The sequence below is a fragment of the Podarcis raffonei genome, chromosome 7 (genome assembly GCF_027172205.1).
Source record: "Podarcis raffonei isolate rPodRaf1 chromosome 7, rPodRaf1.pri, whole genome shotgun sequence".
Lineage (NCBI taxonomy): Eukaryota > Metazoa > Chordata > Lepidosauria > Squamata > Lacertidae > Podarcis > Podarcis raffonei.
In genome coordinates, this window is record NC_070608.1 from 6,220,782 (window position 1) to 6,235,966 (window position 15,185).

Genomic DNA, 15,185 nt, shown 5'->3' on the forward strand with positions numbered 1-15,185 from the left:
CTTCCAAACTTCCTTGCACAAAATCCCAACTCTCCAGAGCCCTCAATGGTCAGTACAAGGACCCCTGCAATTGCACTTGCAAAGGTTTGTGGGATCACTAGGCACTGTTTTTACACATTATTTTGACCTTTCTGGGCTATTTGGGGGGCGTTTTTGCCATTTTTAAAGTCACTTTTGGATTCAGCGTGCGTGCGTGGCTGCGCATAAATTGGTCCTTGCCCATATTTTTTATTTATTTTCAGAATGAAACTTTTTTTCATGAATGAAATACTTATTTTCAAAATGAGAGCAGAGAGTGTCAGGTGATACTGATTGCAGTCCCGGTTGTGACCCAGAACCGGCTATCAAACAGAGCGCTAGAGATGACTCGTTTATAATTATATTTTGGAAATGGTTCATGTTCTTAAGTAGCTGCGTTGTTTTGTACTTTCTGGGTGTCCCGTGATCATACTATAAAGTCACTGTGTTCTATGTTATAAATCAAGCACTGCTAAGAGTTGCTGCTTTTCTGTTTTCAACTGCATTTTTTATCAATAAAAAAAATTGGCGTGGTGCAAGCTGATTTTTATTCTTAAAATGTGGTCCTGAGAATAAAGTTTGAGAACCACTGTATTTGCATATGCATGCTCACTGGGCAGGTTTTAACTCAGCATGCCTCTTTCACAAGTTAGGAACATAATGCAAAACGTTTGGTCATGCACTAGAGAAGTATCTGTTTAGAGACAAGGTGCAATTATGAAATTAATGGATTTCTGTCTGTCTCTGTACGTTTTCATGGACAGCAAGCAGAATCGTAAGACAACAAATCGTTGTCTTTATTACATGCGGGTTGGCAATTGGCAAAAGAGTGGTTTCAGTCCAAGAAAGATTAATAACGACAAAGTCCCAAAGGCTGAATTGATAGAGGTTAGTTGAAAATAAAGTTCACCTCCACTGCTTTCAAAGAGCGTTAGTCATAGCAAAGAAGCATAGCTGTCAACGTTTCCCTTTCTTTAAGGGAAATCCCCTTATTCCGAATAGGATTCCTCGCAAGAAAAGGGAAAAATTGACAGCTATGCAGAGAAGCAGACCAAGTTCAGTAAACCAATCTAGGCGTCAGTCCACACCATTGTTAAGTTAGCTCAGCCATAGTTTAGTGTGTTGTCTGAACAGGTAAACTGTGGCTTGCATTCAGGCAGCAAACCTAGAATGAGAAACCAACAGTGTTAGAAACTCGGATATATAATCTTGGTGCTAAGTGGCTGAAGCCCCCAAAACGAAATGTCTAGTTGCTTTTTGTCAGGCCATATTGCTTTAAAGTCTTATTTTTCAAGTGAAAAATGAGGGGACTCTGATTCTGATGAACGTGGCTCTGCTAGGAATTGCAGTCTGTGTTTCTTGCTTGTATCTAGCCTCTTCCTGTTTGGCTATATTGCTGTAGGTTGTTTTGCAAGTATTGCCTCATCTGACTTCCCAGCTTTCACCATAGCATCACGTAAGGTGAGATCATGGGCTCCGCAGAACAGAAACCTGTTGGGGATGATTCTCGCTCGACTACTTAAACTTGGGGACAAGAGTCCCCATATCAAAATGGAATGTAACATGCAAAACCTTGTGTTCTCTGAACAGTTTTCCTGTGCTTAGAAACTTTGCCGTGAAGCAGAGCCTTGAGTCTTCTTACTTAACTGCAGGAAATTATGTGTGTCATCTGAAATCCACAGCAATTTTTGAGTATCTCTATGTTGTTGTCTGCCATAGAATCTCAGGCAGCTTTCGTGACCATTTTTAAAAAGTCAAGTGTGTGCCATCCGTGTACATTCTGTTCTCCCTGCAAATCTGCATTTTTACGTAGGATTGTGTTGAATGCATTTGCCTCGCAGCTTGTTGAAGAATCTTTGCGGCCAAAAAAGAAAAAAAAAGAGCAGCATGCTTTTAAATACCGTATTTTTCGCCCTATAGGGCGCACCGGCCCATAGGGCACACCTAGTTTTTTTGGGGGGGGAATAAAGAAAAAAAATTATTTCCCCCCCAGGAGCAGGGCTGGGGCGATGGAAGCCCGAGCTTCCCCCGACCCCAGCCCCCAGAACAGGCTGCTATCCACAAGCCTTGGGAGCCCGGCGGGAACTCCCGCCGGTCTCCCAAGGCTTGCAGATATCTGCCCAAAGCCCAGGGCGCGCTGCTCAATGCGCCCCAGGCTTCGGGATGCAGGCTGCTATCCGCAAGCCTCGGGAACCCGGCGGGAACTCCCGCGGGCTCCCAAGGCTTGCGGATAGCTTCCTGAAGCCTGGAGAGCGAGAGGGGTTGGTGCGCACTGACCCCTCTCACTCTCCAGGCTTCAGCGAAAGCCTGCATTCGCCCCATAGGACGGACACACATTTCCCCTTCATTTTTGGAGGGGGGAAAGTTCGTCCTATAGGGCGAAAAATACAGTATACAGTTTAGGACGTCGGGATTTTGGCAGGTGTTAAATTCAAGCAATTCTGCTAACCTTTAAATGGACTGGGCTGCTTTGTGTAGCAGGGGGCAATATCTAGTGCACCATCTACTTTGGTCTGTAACCTGCAGTGATGTGCTTGAGAACAGTGAGATCAGAACAGTGAGCCAAGTTAGGTGGTTAGGGCACAGGTGGATTTTATTTTATTTTTTTAAATAATATTTTATTAAGTTTAACAATAGAAAAATAGAACAATAAAAACACAGAGAAAATATAAAACACAACAATACAAACTTTCACAATACATAAAATACAAACATTTAACAAGGGGGGGAAAAAGAACAATCAACACACAAAACATAGAATAAGAAAAACACAAATCACTCTTTTCTAATTATTCATCTTCAATTAACTTATTTTCCTGACTTCCTCACGCCTCCCTTTTTTATATCCCTTTTAAACAATTAGTTCAGCAAATTCGTATCCTACTACTTTGTCCTTATATATTTTACCTCCCAAATTTATAATTTCAAATTTTTATCTCTTATTACTAGAACCCCTTCATTTTATTTCAATGTCATCAGCATTCATACATTTTACAATACTTCTGTAAATAATTTTTTAAACATTTTAAAGATAATCCTAAAGATCCATCGTAGCAGATGATATTATTTTATTTATACCCCGCCCATCTGGCTGGGTTTCCCCAGGTAGTCTGGGCAGCTTACAGCATATCTAAAAACATAATAATAATAATACAAATCATTGTTCCTGTTGTCAATATCTTTACAGGCGTGGGGCTTCGATGGTGACCTGGAAAACTGCTGAGCATGGAATTTGTTGGAGGCCGATGAATTTACTGCTCCCGGCTTTTGAATCTGTTGGGAGATTTCTTGGATGCGTGTGCTGATTTAGGTAAGTAACTGTTATTTTTATTATTTTTATTATTAAAACAACATGGTTGTGGTCCAAGCTGCCTCTGGAGCACACCTGACACTGTTCCTATGCACACGCCCCATGTTGACGGAGTTTTGACATTTGCACATCTTTCTTTTGCTTGCCATTTTATCGTTTTGGGTCCAGCCCACGGTCAGCATTCTGGGCAATGATTTGAGGGCGTTTCCTGTCTTGACTCTGTGGTGTTAGAGTAGGAAGAAGTTTTGAAACGCGGTGCCCTGTGTGTTGGTGTTTGGAGGTATTTTTACCAACCTGAAGGTGCGTCATGTTCCTAAGGGCCGAAAGCAGGGATCCCAGCACCCAAATGTGGCCCTCTGGTCTTCTGTACCTGGCCCTCCTCCGGCTTCACATCCTCCTTGAATGTTTCTACCTGGCTGGCAGGTGTTCTTGAGCTCTGATCATGCCTCCCCCCCCCCATATAAAGAATAGAGGTGTTTGGGTGTGTTGAAAGTACTCCAATGAAAAATGATTTTAATAATAATAATAATAATAATAATAATAATAATAATAATAATAATTTATTTATACCCTGCCCATCTGGCTGGGTTTCCCCAGCCACTCTGGGCGGCTTCCAACAAAACACTAAAATACAATAACCTATTAAACATTAAAAGCTTCCCTAAACAGGGCTGCCTTCGGATGTCTTCTAAAAGTTTGGTAGTTATTTTTCTCTTTGACATCTGCTGGGAGGGCGTTCCACAGGGCGGGCGCCACTACCGAGAAGGCCCTCTCCCTGGTTCCCTGTAATTTGGCTTCTCGCAGCGAGGGAACTGCCAGAAGGCCCTCGGCGCTGGACTGAGGCCGTTTAGGGCTTTGAAGGTCAGCACCAACACTTTGAATTGTGCTCAGAAACGTACTGGGAGCCAGTGTAGGTCTTTCAAGACCGGTGTTATATGGTCTCGGCAGCCACTCCCAGTCACCAGTCTAGCTGCCGTATTCTGGATTAGTTGAAGTTTCCGGGTCACCTTCAAAGGTAGCCCAACATAGAGCGCATTGCAGTAGTCCAAGCGGGAGATAACTAGAGCATGCACCACTCTGGCGATTCAGTTCGCAGGCAGGTAGGGTCTCAGCCTGCGTAGCAGATGGAGCTGATAAACAGCTGCCCTGGACACAGAATTGACCTGCGCCTCCATGCACAGCTGTGAGTCAAAAATGACTCCCAGGCTGCACACCTGGTCCTTCAGGGGCACAGTTACCCCATTCAGGACCTACGTTGCTGTGCTGAATTTTGCCTCTGACATCTGGCCCCGGGGGGGGGGATGTGGCCCTTGATCTGAAAGTCATCCCCACGACAGGTTTGCACTCATCCTTTGCAACCTTTTCCTATTCCTCCCTTATCCTTTCCTGGCTCCCTCAGTGTCAGGATTCCAGTTTGTATGCAGCTTGGGGCAGAGATTGCTCTTTTTCTGACGTGGCTCCGTGGTTGCAGTCTGTGGAAACTAGCCTACTTAGGAAAAAGCTTCAATTCATTGTCCCACGCACTATTGCCTCCGGCCTTGCCCATGGCATTCGGCCCTCAGAAGGTTTTCAATCAAGGAATGTGGCCCCCGGGGCGAAGTAGGTTCCCCACACATCCCAAATACCCAAGAGTGCTTCCATGTTGTTACGTCGCTCGCCTAAGGCGAGCGGAATGTTCTCCGGGTTATCGGTCAGGAACGCGCGACGTGATTTTGTTCCCCTGCACAACAAATGACTTGGTATTTGGTTCCTAGGGGTTAGTAACTGTGCCTTAACTTTCGTGGACTTGCCTTGTGTGTTAGTTTTCTAAAGAATGTCAGAGTTGGAGCAAGGAAGACTACTTTGGTGGGAACTAGTGGTAATTGCATTGCGAGTTGGATACAAGCCAAAATCATTTGGTCAAGTGTTTTTTAAAAGCCTTAACTATATTGGAGCAATGCACAAGATTATTGAATCCTCAGCAGCCTGGGCGCTTGAACTGATTTGATTTTTGTAACCAGCTTAACTGTGAAACACAGAAATCAACAGTTGCAAGGAGCTGGAAAATATAACTTAGCAATGTTAAACAAAGTTCCTGTGAACGACCCCCTGGGCACTTCTTCTCTTTCGATTTTTATTTTGGAGAGTCCACGTTGTCAGCCCACCAGAGCCAGGGTGGTGTAATATTTAAATGTGCTGGACTAAGACCTGGGAGACCAGGGTTCGAATCCTGACTCACTGTCTTCCAGTCCAGCCTATTACTCAGGGTTGCTGTGTGGATAAATTCAAGAGGGGACGATGATACGCACCATCTTCAGCTGCCTGGAGGAAAGGTGGGTTGGAAACGTAAGAAATAACTAAGTTGTCATTTTCCGTTTTAAAAAATGGAATTGGAACAGGGATAGAAGTGGCAATTGCCGAAGGAGTCCGTTTTTGAAGATGGGTCAAGCAAAATTCGTGAGCAGGGCAATGCAATTTGAAATATGTGGCCTTTCTGCTGACAGTTGTGCCAAGCCTACGGCAAAGACAACCGTGCTGTCTTGAGAAACTTACCGATACAGTGTGCAAAAGGCAAAATTGCTTAGCTCGGAACAGAAATAAACAAGACGGAGGGTGTGCCCGTTTAGCGTATCTGTTCCTGTGTATTCAGTTACGGGTCCAGTATGGAAGGGATTCATTGAAAACTTGAAAGCAGGCGTGTGGCGTTGTTTGTGTGTAATGCATCACACGTGCTTAAGGGAACACGCAAATCCCTGTGCCTCATTTTGAGGCGCACGTTACTGAGAACGGTGGAAGGATCCTGCGCCGCAAGGGACCACCCCCCTCGACTCAGCTGGCGATTTGAATTTCAAAGCAAGCTATTAAACCACATCAGAAATGCAGCCGCAGCACCGAAGCAGGGAGAGAAAGTGGGCGCAGCATTAAATTGGAACAGCGCTGGGGAATAGCGGAGTTGGCAAAACGTGTCCCTGATGAGAGCTTAAATCTTAAATACTTCCACACAGCCTCGGTTGCTGGCAGATTAAGGGAGGCCCTTTCTGCTGGGGGGCTTTAAGAGACTGCGGGGGGTTGTATGTTCATAGTGGGGAGGGTTGGGGGGGTCTTGCTCCCCTCCCCTCCCTCCCCAACTCTTGCTTTTCTTCTCTGCCCATCCCCAGTTACACCCTTGTGCAAATTAAATGAAACAAACCATGTAGTTTATTGTACGAAACTCACATATACATGTACAAAACTCACATATATGTACATTAGTAATGGATAAAAGGTAAAGGTAAAGGGACCCCTGACCATTAGGTCCAGTCGTGACCGACTCTGGGGTTACGGCGCTCATCTCGCTTTATTGGCCGAGGGAGCTGGCGTACAGCTTCCGGGTCATGTGGCCAGCAGGGCTAAGCTGCTTCTGGAGAACCAGAGCAGTGCACGGAAATGCCGTTTACCTTCCCGCCAGAGTGGTACCTATTTATCTACTTTCACTTTGACGTGCTTTCGAACTGCTAGGTTGGCAGGAGCAGGGACCGGGCAACATAAGCTCACCCCGTTGCGGGGATTCGAACCGCCGACCTTCTGATCGGCAAGTCCTAGGCTCTGTGGTTTAACCCACAGCGCCACCCGCGTCCCAGTAATGGATATGACCTCTGTTATTTTTAAGCAGCATTTGAACATGGTTTGGCGTGGATTCTACTAGTTTCGAACAGTCACTGTTGATTTTCGGATCCCTGTACTACTCTTGAATCAGTGCCTGAATGAGCTTCTCCATAGTGATACAGTCTACAGCACAACACTTCTCGCAGTGAGAGAACCGCCAGAAGGCCCTCAGCGCTGGACCTCAGTGTCTGGGCAGAACGATGAGGGTGGAGATGCTCCTTTAGGTATACTGGACCAAGGCCGTTCAGGGCTTTCAAGGTCAGCACCAACACTTTGAATTGTGCTCGGAAACGTACTGGGAGCCAATGAAGATCTCTCAGGACCGGTGCTATATGGTCCTGGCGGCCACTCCCAGTCACCAGTCTAGCTGCTGCATTCTTGATTAATTGCAGTTTCTGGGTCATCTTCAAAGGTAGCCCCACATAGAGCACATTGCAGTAGTCCAAGCGGGAGATAACCAGAGCATGCACCACTCTGGCAAGACAGTCCGCGGGCAGGTAGGGTCTCAGCCTGCGTAGCAGATAGAGCTGGTAGACAGCTGCCCTGGACACAGAATTAACCTGTGCCTCCATGGACAGCTGTGAGTCCAAAATGACTCCCAGGCTCCGCACCTGGTCCCTCAGGGGCACAGTTTCCCCATTCAGGGCCAGGGAGTCCTCCACACCTGCCCGCCCCCTGTCCCCCCAAAACAGTACTTCTGTCTTGTCAGGGTTCCTTCAGATATACTGGGCCGAGGCCATTTAGGGCTTTCAAGGTTAGCACCAATAATAATAATAATAATAATAATAATAATAATAATAATAATAATAATAATAATAATAATTTATTATTTATACCCCGCCCATCTGGCTGGGCCTCCCCAGCCACTCTGGGCGGCTTCCATAGAAACCAAAAATACAGTAAAATATCACGCGTTAAAAACTTCCCTGAACAGGGCTGCCTTAAGATGTCTTCTGAATGTCAGGTAGTTGTTTATTGCTTTGACATCTGCTGGAAGGGCGTTCCACAGGGCGGGCACCACTACCGAGAAGGCCCTCTGCCTGGTTCCCTGTAGCTTTGCTTCTTGCAATGAGGGAACTGCCAGAAGGCCCTCGGCGCTGGACCTCACTTTGAATTGTGCTTGGAAACGTACCGGTGAAGGAATGGGTTTCCCAAAATCCAAAAACTTACTGTGCAGGCAGTTTTAAACTGCACCAGTTTCCTGTCCTGGAGCAACGCAGACCCAATCGGTGAACTCCAATAAGGCTACACTGGGAGCCAATGTAGGTCTTTCGGGACCGGTCTTCTATGGTATATAATCAGGTTCTCTCTCATCAATTCAAGTTTGCAATGCGCGCCCGGCCTTTCGAAACAGGCAGCATTCCGCGTGCCAGCGAGCTCTGCCAAATATGACCGGGCTTGATTAAATCCATTCATCAGGGACCTGCAGCCACAGGGTTGGCTGCTTGTTTGCCACAGACTCCGAGGTGCAGTTGGCAGGCCTGGGATCAAAGTGCTGATCTCTGTGGCTCGGTGGGGGAAGCAGGAGAACCTCAAACAGGTTCTTGCCCTGCCAGGAAGCTGCCAAACTGGAGCCGCGCACCTGGTGCCAGAGGCAGGGAGGCCGTGTCGCTGTTGGCGGTGCAGGCTGAGTGCACAGGAGGTGCGCTCTCTTTCCCACAGCTGCTCCTGCGAGAGGCAAACAAATGACCTTCTGATAAGGATCTTGCTATACCGGTGTCCTCCCCTTTTCCTCTCGCACTCTGTAGGCTCTCCTTCTCTCCCACTGCAGCTGGAAGAGCAGGGCTGTTCGTCTGGCAGGGATACGCAAACAGCCCCGTCTGACTCTTAGGGAAAGTCTTTCTCTCTCCCTCTTATGCGCCGGATCGAAAGCATGCCGACGGCTGCAAATCTGCCGGTAAGTGATAAGGCTCGGGGAGGAGAAAGCAGGGGAGATCCAGGCAGCCGAATGCTGAAGAGTCAAGGACAGGTAAAAAGAATATCCTCCTTGGCACAGAACGTGGTTAATCTGCGGAAGTCGCTGCTGCAGGAGGGGCCCACCCAACTGTTGTTTGTCTAGTTGTTTAGTCATGTCTGGCTCTTTGTGACCCCATGGACCAGAGCACGCCAGGCACTCCTGTCTTCCACTGCCTCCCACAGTTTGGTCAAACTCATGCTGGTAGCTTTGAGAACACCGTCCAACCATCTCATCCTCTGTCTTCCCCTTCTCCTTGTGCCCTCCATCTTTCCCAACATCAGGGTCTTTTCCAGGGAGTCTTCTCTTCTCATGAGGTGGCCAAAGTATTGGAGCCTCAGCTTCAGGATCTGTCCTTCCAGTGAGCACTCAGGGCTGATTTCCTTAAGAATGGGTACGTTTGATCTTCTTGCAGTCCATGGGACTCTCAAGAGTCTCCTCCAGCACCATAATTCAAAAGCATCAATTCTTCGGCGATCAGCCTTCTTTATGGTCCTGCTCTCACTTTCATACATCACTACTGGGAAAACCATAGCTTTGACTATACGGGCCTTTGTTGGCAAGGTGATGTCTCTGCTATTTAAGATGCTGTCTAGGTTTGTCATTGCTTTTTAAAGCCATCCCAAATGGGATGGCTTTAAAAGCGGATTGGACAGCTCTGTGGAGAAGTCTTATTGATGGCTACTAGCCATGATGGTTGTGCTGTGTACCTCCGCAGTTGGAGGCAGAAATGCTTCCAGATACTGGTTGCGGGAAAGGAGGGGGCTCTTGTGTTCGAATCCTGCTTGCCGCAGGCCTCTGGTTTGCTGCCCTAGGCTCTGTGGTTTAACCCACAGCGCCACCCGCGTCCCTAACCCTTCATTGCGTGAGCGTAAACGTTGGAAGTGGGTTGAGATGGCTATTTTTGCAATGCTGTTGTGGAGGGTGGGGAGAGATCCTTGCCCAATGCCATCAGCAGGTCCTGATATTAAAGAGAAACAATATTCTGAATGAATCAAAAAGTAAATAAGACACCGAGGTGTGTCAGGTGCTCATTAACTGCCCGCCTGCAGTTTTGACGTCCTCAAACGCTAACCACACATTTGCAGGGACTTTTTCCATTTCTTGTACACCAGCCGGGTTTTACCGTAAGCGCCGAAACCATCGCGAAAGCAAAGGCCCCCCTCACCTTTTCCGAGTTCTGCTCCGCTCAAGTAGGCTTCTTTTCCTGTAAGATATTTGCATTTCTCCAAGGATTCTGCTCTTCATGCAAATAGAATTAAAAATGTAAGCAGATGTGCGGCGTTAAGCGCTTTTTAAAGAAAAAAGAGTTTTGCATTTCAGAATTGGCTGTGACAAAGGGGAAGTGATTTTTAAATGTGAGCGGGGGGGGCGTTCTGGGTGGCAGTTGCCTTGACAAAAGTCTCTTAACAGCTGTATGTGTGATTCTTTTTTTGGATAGTGGAAAGAAACAGCACCATTCTCACACACAGGTATAAGCTGTTAGTTTCCTGTTTTGCTGTTTAACCGGCAATTATCAAGGGTCTGCAGCCACAAGTTTTCAGCATCTGTGTTTCATCCTGTTTTTCTCTTTTCCCCCCCTCGTCTCTCTGTGTTCCCCTCCCTTCTCTGTCTCTCTCCAGATAAGAGCTGCTAACATTTAAGAAATCACATTCAGCAGCTTTGCAAATATGCTGGTATCTGCTTGAATCCTGGAGGCATTCTAGGGCTTTGAGGTTTGGAAACCTCTCCTCTCTGCTAATCTGACCATTGGTGCATTTACAGACACGAAACTGTCTTTATCCCCACACACTGGCCCCAACTATATCTCCAGGTGCCCCCATATCTTGACCGAACAGGTAACCCCCATAGCCTGTGCTTGTCCTTCTCCCCTCCAACCAGTTCTGTATTTGTTTATTTCATGGGTAGGATCCGGCCCGGGTAGCCGGATCCGGCCCAATCTCCTTCTAAATCCGGCCCGCAGACGATCCGGGAATCTGTGTGTTTTTACATGAGTAGAAGGTGTCCTTTTATTTAAAATGCATCTCTGGGTTATTTGTGGGGCATAGGAATGCGTTCATTTCCCCACCCCCAAAAAAATATATAGTCCAGCCCCCCTCAAGGTCTGAGGGACAGTGGACCGGCTCCCTGCTGAAAAAGTTTGCTGACCCCTGATTTATTTCATAAAATCTACATACTGCTTGATTGTAAAAAAAAAAAAAAACCAACAACCTCAAAGCGTTTTATTAATAATAATAATAATAATAATAATAATAATAATAATTTTTATATATACCTCGCCCTTCCCAGTTCAAAAACTGGGCTCAGGGTGGCTAACAACAAATTTAAAACACTTAATTATAAAACAAAATTATTAGTGAAAACAAAACGTTCAAAGAATTGAAGCCAGCAGTGACCTAAGAAAACCGCGCGCGCACACACACACACACACTGGGATTCTGAATATCTGGGCAGACTTGCCTAAGCAAAAATGCTTTTAGCAGGCGACGAATGGAGTTCGCGGAAGATCCCTGCCTGGAGTCAAGAGGCAGAGAGTTCCAAAGGGTAATGGGAGCTGCTACATTGTCAGACCACTTTTTTTGCGAATGCGGGACAAGTGTCGTGTGGCACCTTTGCGTGCAGAGAACTCGAGAAAGGTCCGTGCTTTGCCAAGCACCAGATATCTGTGAAAAGTGAGAGGAGGTGCTGCGTAGTGACTAGAGTTTTCGGAGCAGGAACTGGGAGACCGGAGTTCAAATCCTCACTCGGGCATGAAGCTTGCTGGGTGGCTGTTCGCCAGTTGCTCTGAGCCTAACCCAACTCACAGAGCTGTTGGTGGGATTTAACAAGGAAGGGGAATAACTATGCACGTCAACTCAAGCTCCTTGGAGTCAACACGTTTCATGCTCGCCCCAAGAAGCACAGCCCAAGGCTGTGAGCCTGCAGGAAGCCTAATTAGGTGCATCGTTAACCTGTGGAACTCCCTCCCACAGGACAGCTCCAACTTGGATGGCTTTAAAAGAGGATTGGGAAAAATTGTGGAGGAGGAAAAGGGCTCTCAGTGGCTGCTAGCCAGGATGGCTGCGTTGTGCCTCCACCGTCAGAGGCAGCAATTCTTCTGAATATCAGCTGCTGGAAACCACTGGAGAGAAGAGGGGTCTTGTGTTCGAATCCTGCTCTTGCCGGTTTCCCACAGGCTGCTGGACTAGATGGGCCACGGGAGGCAGCGAAGAACTGAACACACTTCCCTCCTTGTGTGCATTTCTTTACGTAATTTTCCCCTATTTTGGGGGTGGGCACACTTTTTTGAGTGTTGCGTCGTATCGCAAAAAGTTCAAAATTCAAAATGCGATTCTGTTCCGATCAGAGCACATTTGGAGTTCGAGGTATGTAGAGAATACTTCACGAAACAGTGCCCCAAAATACATACCTGGACTTGTTTCGATTAATGTCTGCAGGAGACTTTGTGGATACAAAAATCTTAATAATTATTCATAGAGGAAACGGTTTGTAAGAAGTAAAAGAGGATAAAGGAAGTCTTTTGTTTGGTTGTTTGTATTGTTGTGTGTTATGCTCATTGTATGTTATGTTCACGTTTAATGAGGGTGGATTTCTGTATTGGGGGGTGGGGGTTTATGTTATGTTTTAAATAAAATTTCCAGTAAAAATTTAAAAAAGGAGTTCAAAGTATGGTTTGCATGGGAATTTGCAAAATCTAAATTGCCTGCCTTTGCTGCCTTTAAAATATTCCACGTGAATATTCCTGGCTTGCAAAGAAAGCAAAATCGCAGCAGCTTTTGTGTGTGTGTGTTGTTTTGCGGCCTCACGGTCTCATTGTCGCTGTGAGCGCTGCTCCGGCTGAATTGCAAAAGGCACTTGAAGATTCGAGTCAGAGGCCCGGGCGGATGATGAGACAGTAACCTACTTTCCGTTTCTGGTTGACAGCCCAGATGCAGACCAGGAAATCTGCAAACAGCCAGTGTGTGAGAGAGAGAGACAGAGAAACAGCCAGTCATTCTTGAGTTCTTGGCGCTGCCGTCCGTTGCCAAGGGCGTAGGATTGGACGGCCTGCGTGTCGGGGAGACTGGCATGGTTTCTGCATGCGCGGAGCATGTTCCTTGTGTCTATGTGGCCTCAAAAGTTAAATGTCACCATAGGTCGCTTCTGATTTTAATGCGGCAGGCAGGCGCACTGTGCGTTCCTACCCGGGGAACTTGGAATTCTGCCAACGTCACGGCAAGCGCCACCAATGTGCAGCTGAAAGGGCGCGGGACCCTGAAGCTTGTGGTGCTTCTTACAGCTCTGTGGTGGCGCCCAAATTTGAAATCTCGCCGGGTGACGCATGGGGGCGTTCGTTTCTTGAGCTCGCGCACAATTGTCCGTGCAAAACCACTTTCAGGTGTTAATAATAATAATAAAATTTTATTTATATCCTGCCCTCCCCAGCCGAAGCTGGTCTCAGAGCGGCTAACAACAGTAAAAGTAACACAGTTTACATAAAATCACAATCAATTAATTGAAATACATTCTAAAATCAATTCAGAATCAAATTAATGGCAACCATTGGGCTACAGTTCTATGAGGATTACAGAAGGAGAGAGGGGGTCAGACTGTGCCTTGGCCAAAGGCCTGGTGGAACAACTCTGTCTTGCAGGCCCTGCGGAAAGATGTTAAGTCCCGAAGGGCCCTAGTCTCTTGTGACAGAGCGTTCCACCAGATCGGGGCCACGGCTGAAAAAGCCCTGCCTCTGGTTGAGGCCAGCCTAACCTCCCTGTGACCGGGGACTTCCAAGATGTTTTTGTTTGAAGACCATAAGGCCCTCCGTGGGACATACCAGGAGAGGTGCTCTTCACATGTGCATTCCCCATGTAAATGCTCAGGACTGCAGAGTTGGAGAAATTCTAACACACTGCTTTGTTGTTTAGTCATGTCCGACTCTTCGTGACCCCCTGGACCAGAGCACGCCAGGCACTCCTGTCTTCCACTGCCTCCCGCACTTTGGTCAAACTCACGTTAGTAGCTTCGAGAACACTGTCCAACCATCTCGTCCTCTGTCGTCCCCTTCTCCTTGTGCCCTCCATCTGGGTTATTTGTGGAGCATAGGAATTCCTTCGTTTTTTTCCACCCTTCAAATATATTTTTCAAAATGTAGTCCGACCCCCCACAAGGTCTGAGTGATAGCGGACCGGCCCCCTGCTGAAAAAGTTTGCTGACCCCTGGGCTAGAACCAGCGGAAATGCGGTTTCTGCCTTTATATCTGGGAGTGAAGGCGGGGACTCCAGTCGCTTGGCACCCCTAGCAGCAAGCAGTGCATCATCTTTATTATTCCTGACCGAACTTGTTGCGTTTTGGCAGCGCAGCAGGAAGATAATCCTGTTTTATGCTTTTTGCCTGCTGGATTAAAAATGCAAAATACGAGTATTATTATTATTTTATTCCTGGAGCTTCAGAGCCTATTTTGCAACGTAGAATACTACCCACTTTCCATCATCCAAAAGTTGGCCTCGTCTTACCTAGTCCCCGTCGGCTATATTCCTCTAAGCAGGTAAACGTTCGCAAGGGAGGGTATTCCCCACCTGTATTCCCCTACCCTCTAATTTTATTAGCTTGAGTCAGGTGCTCCCTCTCTGAGCGGGATGCTAGCGTTCTTCACCTCGCGTGACCCCCCTGTGCCTTTCGTGGTATTAAATGAAGGGTTCTCTGTTTCATCACAGGAGAAAAGGGCTGTCTGGGTGGGTTAGAAGAAACTGTTCCTGCCAAAGACTTTCCCTTCTGGACCTTGTGTTCTCCTAAGCCCTGCAGCTTTTGGACCAGTTAACCAAAAGAAATGGTGAAAAAGTTTCCTTCCTCCAGCAGATTGTTGGATTCCTTTTTTGGGGAACGTTCAAGGTGTGAGGTGGCCTTGTTGGGACAGAGCAAAAAACGATAGCTCAGTTGGTTAGAGCACAGTGCCTGGTAACGCCACAGTCACAGGTTCGATTCCCCCTGTGGACAGCTGCATATTCCTGAATTTCAAGGGGGTTGGGCTAAGATGATCCTCAAGAGTCCCTTATAGCTCTACAATTCTATGATTCTTCCCTCATCTTCGTTCATCCTTCTCTATTTGACCTTGGGCATATCCCAGCTGGAGACCTGCGCCCAGTTCTGGGTTCTGGGCGGCACAATTTAAGGAGGATGTCAACAAGCTGGAACATGTGCAGTCAAGGTGGGACCAAGATGGTCAACTTTGGGGTAAAATCCTTAAAAAGGCTCAACTTTGGTCGGCCCTCACGCATGTTCTCTCCGTCAAATCTGGCCCTC

At 47.1% G+C, this 15,185-nt stretch overlaps 1 protein-coding gene across 1 annotated transcript in view; it reads left to right on the forward strand.

Annotated features, from left to right (window-relative positions):
- The window catches only part of PTP4A3 (protein tyrosine phosphatase 4A3), a 100,198-nt gene that overhangs the window by 17,842 nt on the left and 67,171 nt on the right, over nt 1-15,185 (forward strand). Inside the window, exon 2 of the mRNA XM_053395185.1 lies at nt 3,206-3,328. The gene's annotated coding sequence lies outside the window, so the exon portion shown is untranslated. The remainder of the gene's footprint in view (nt 1-3,205; nt 3,329-15,185) is intronic.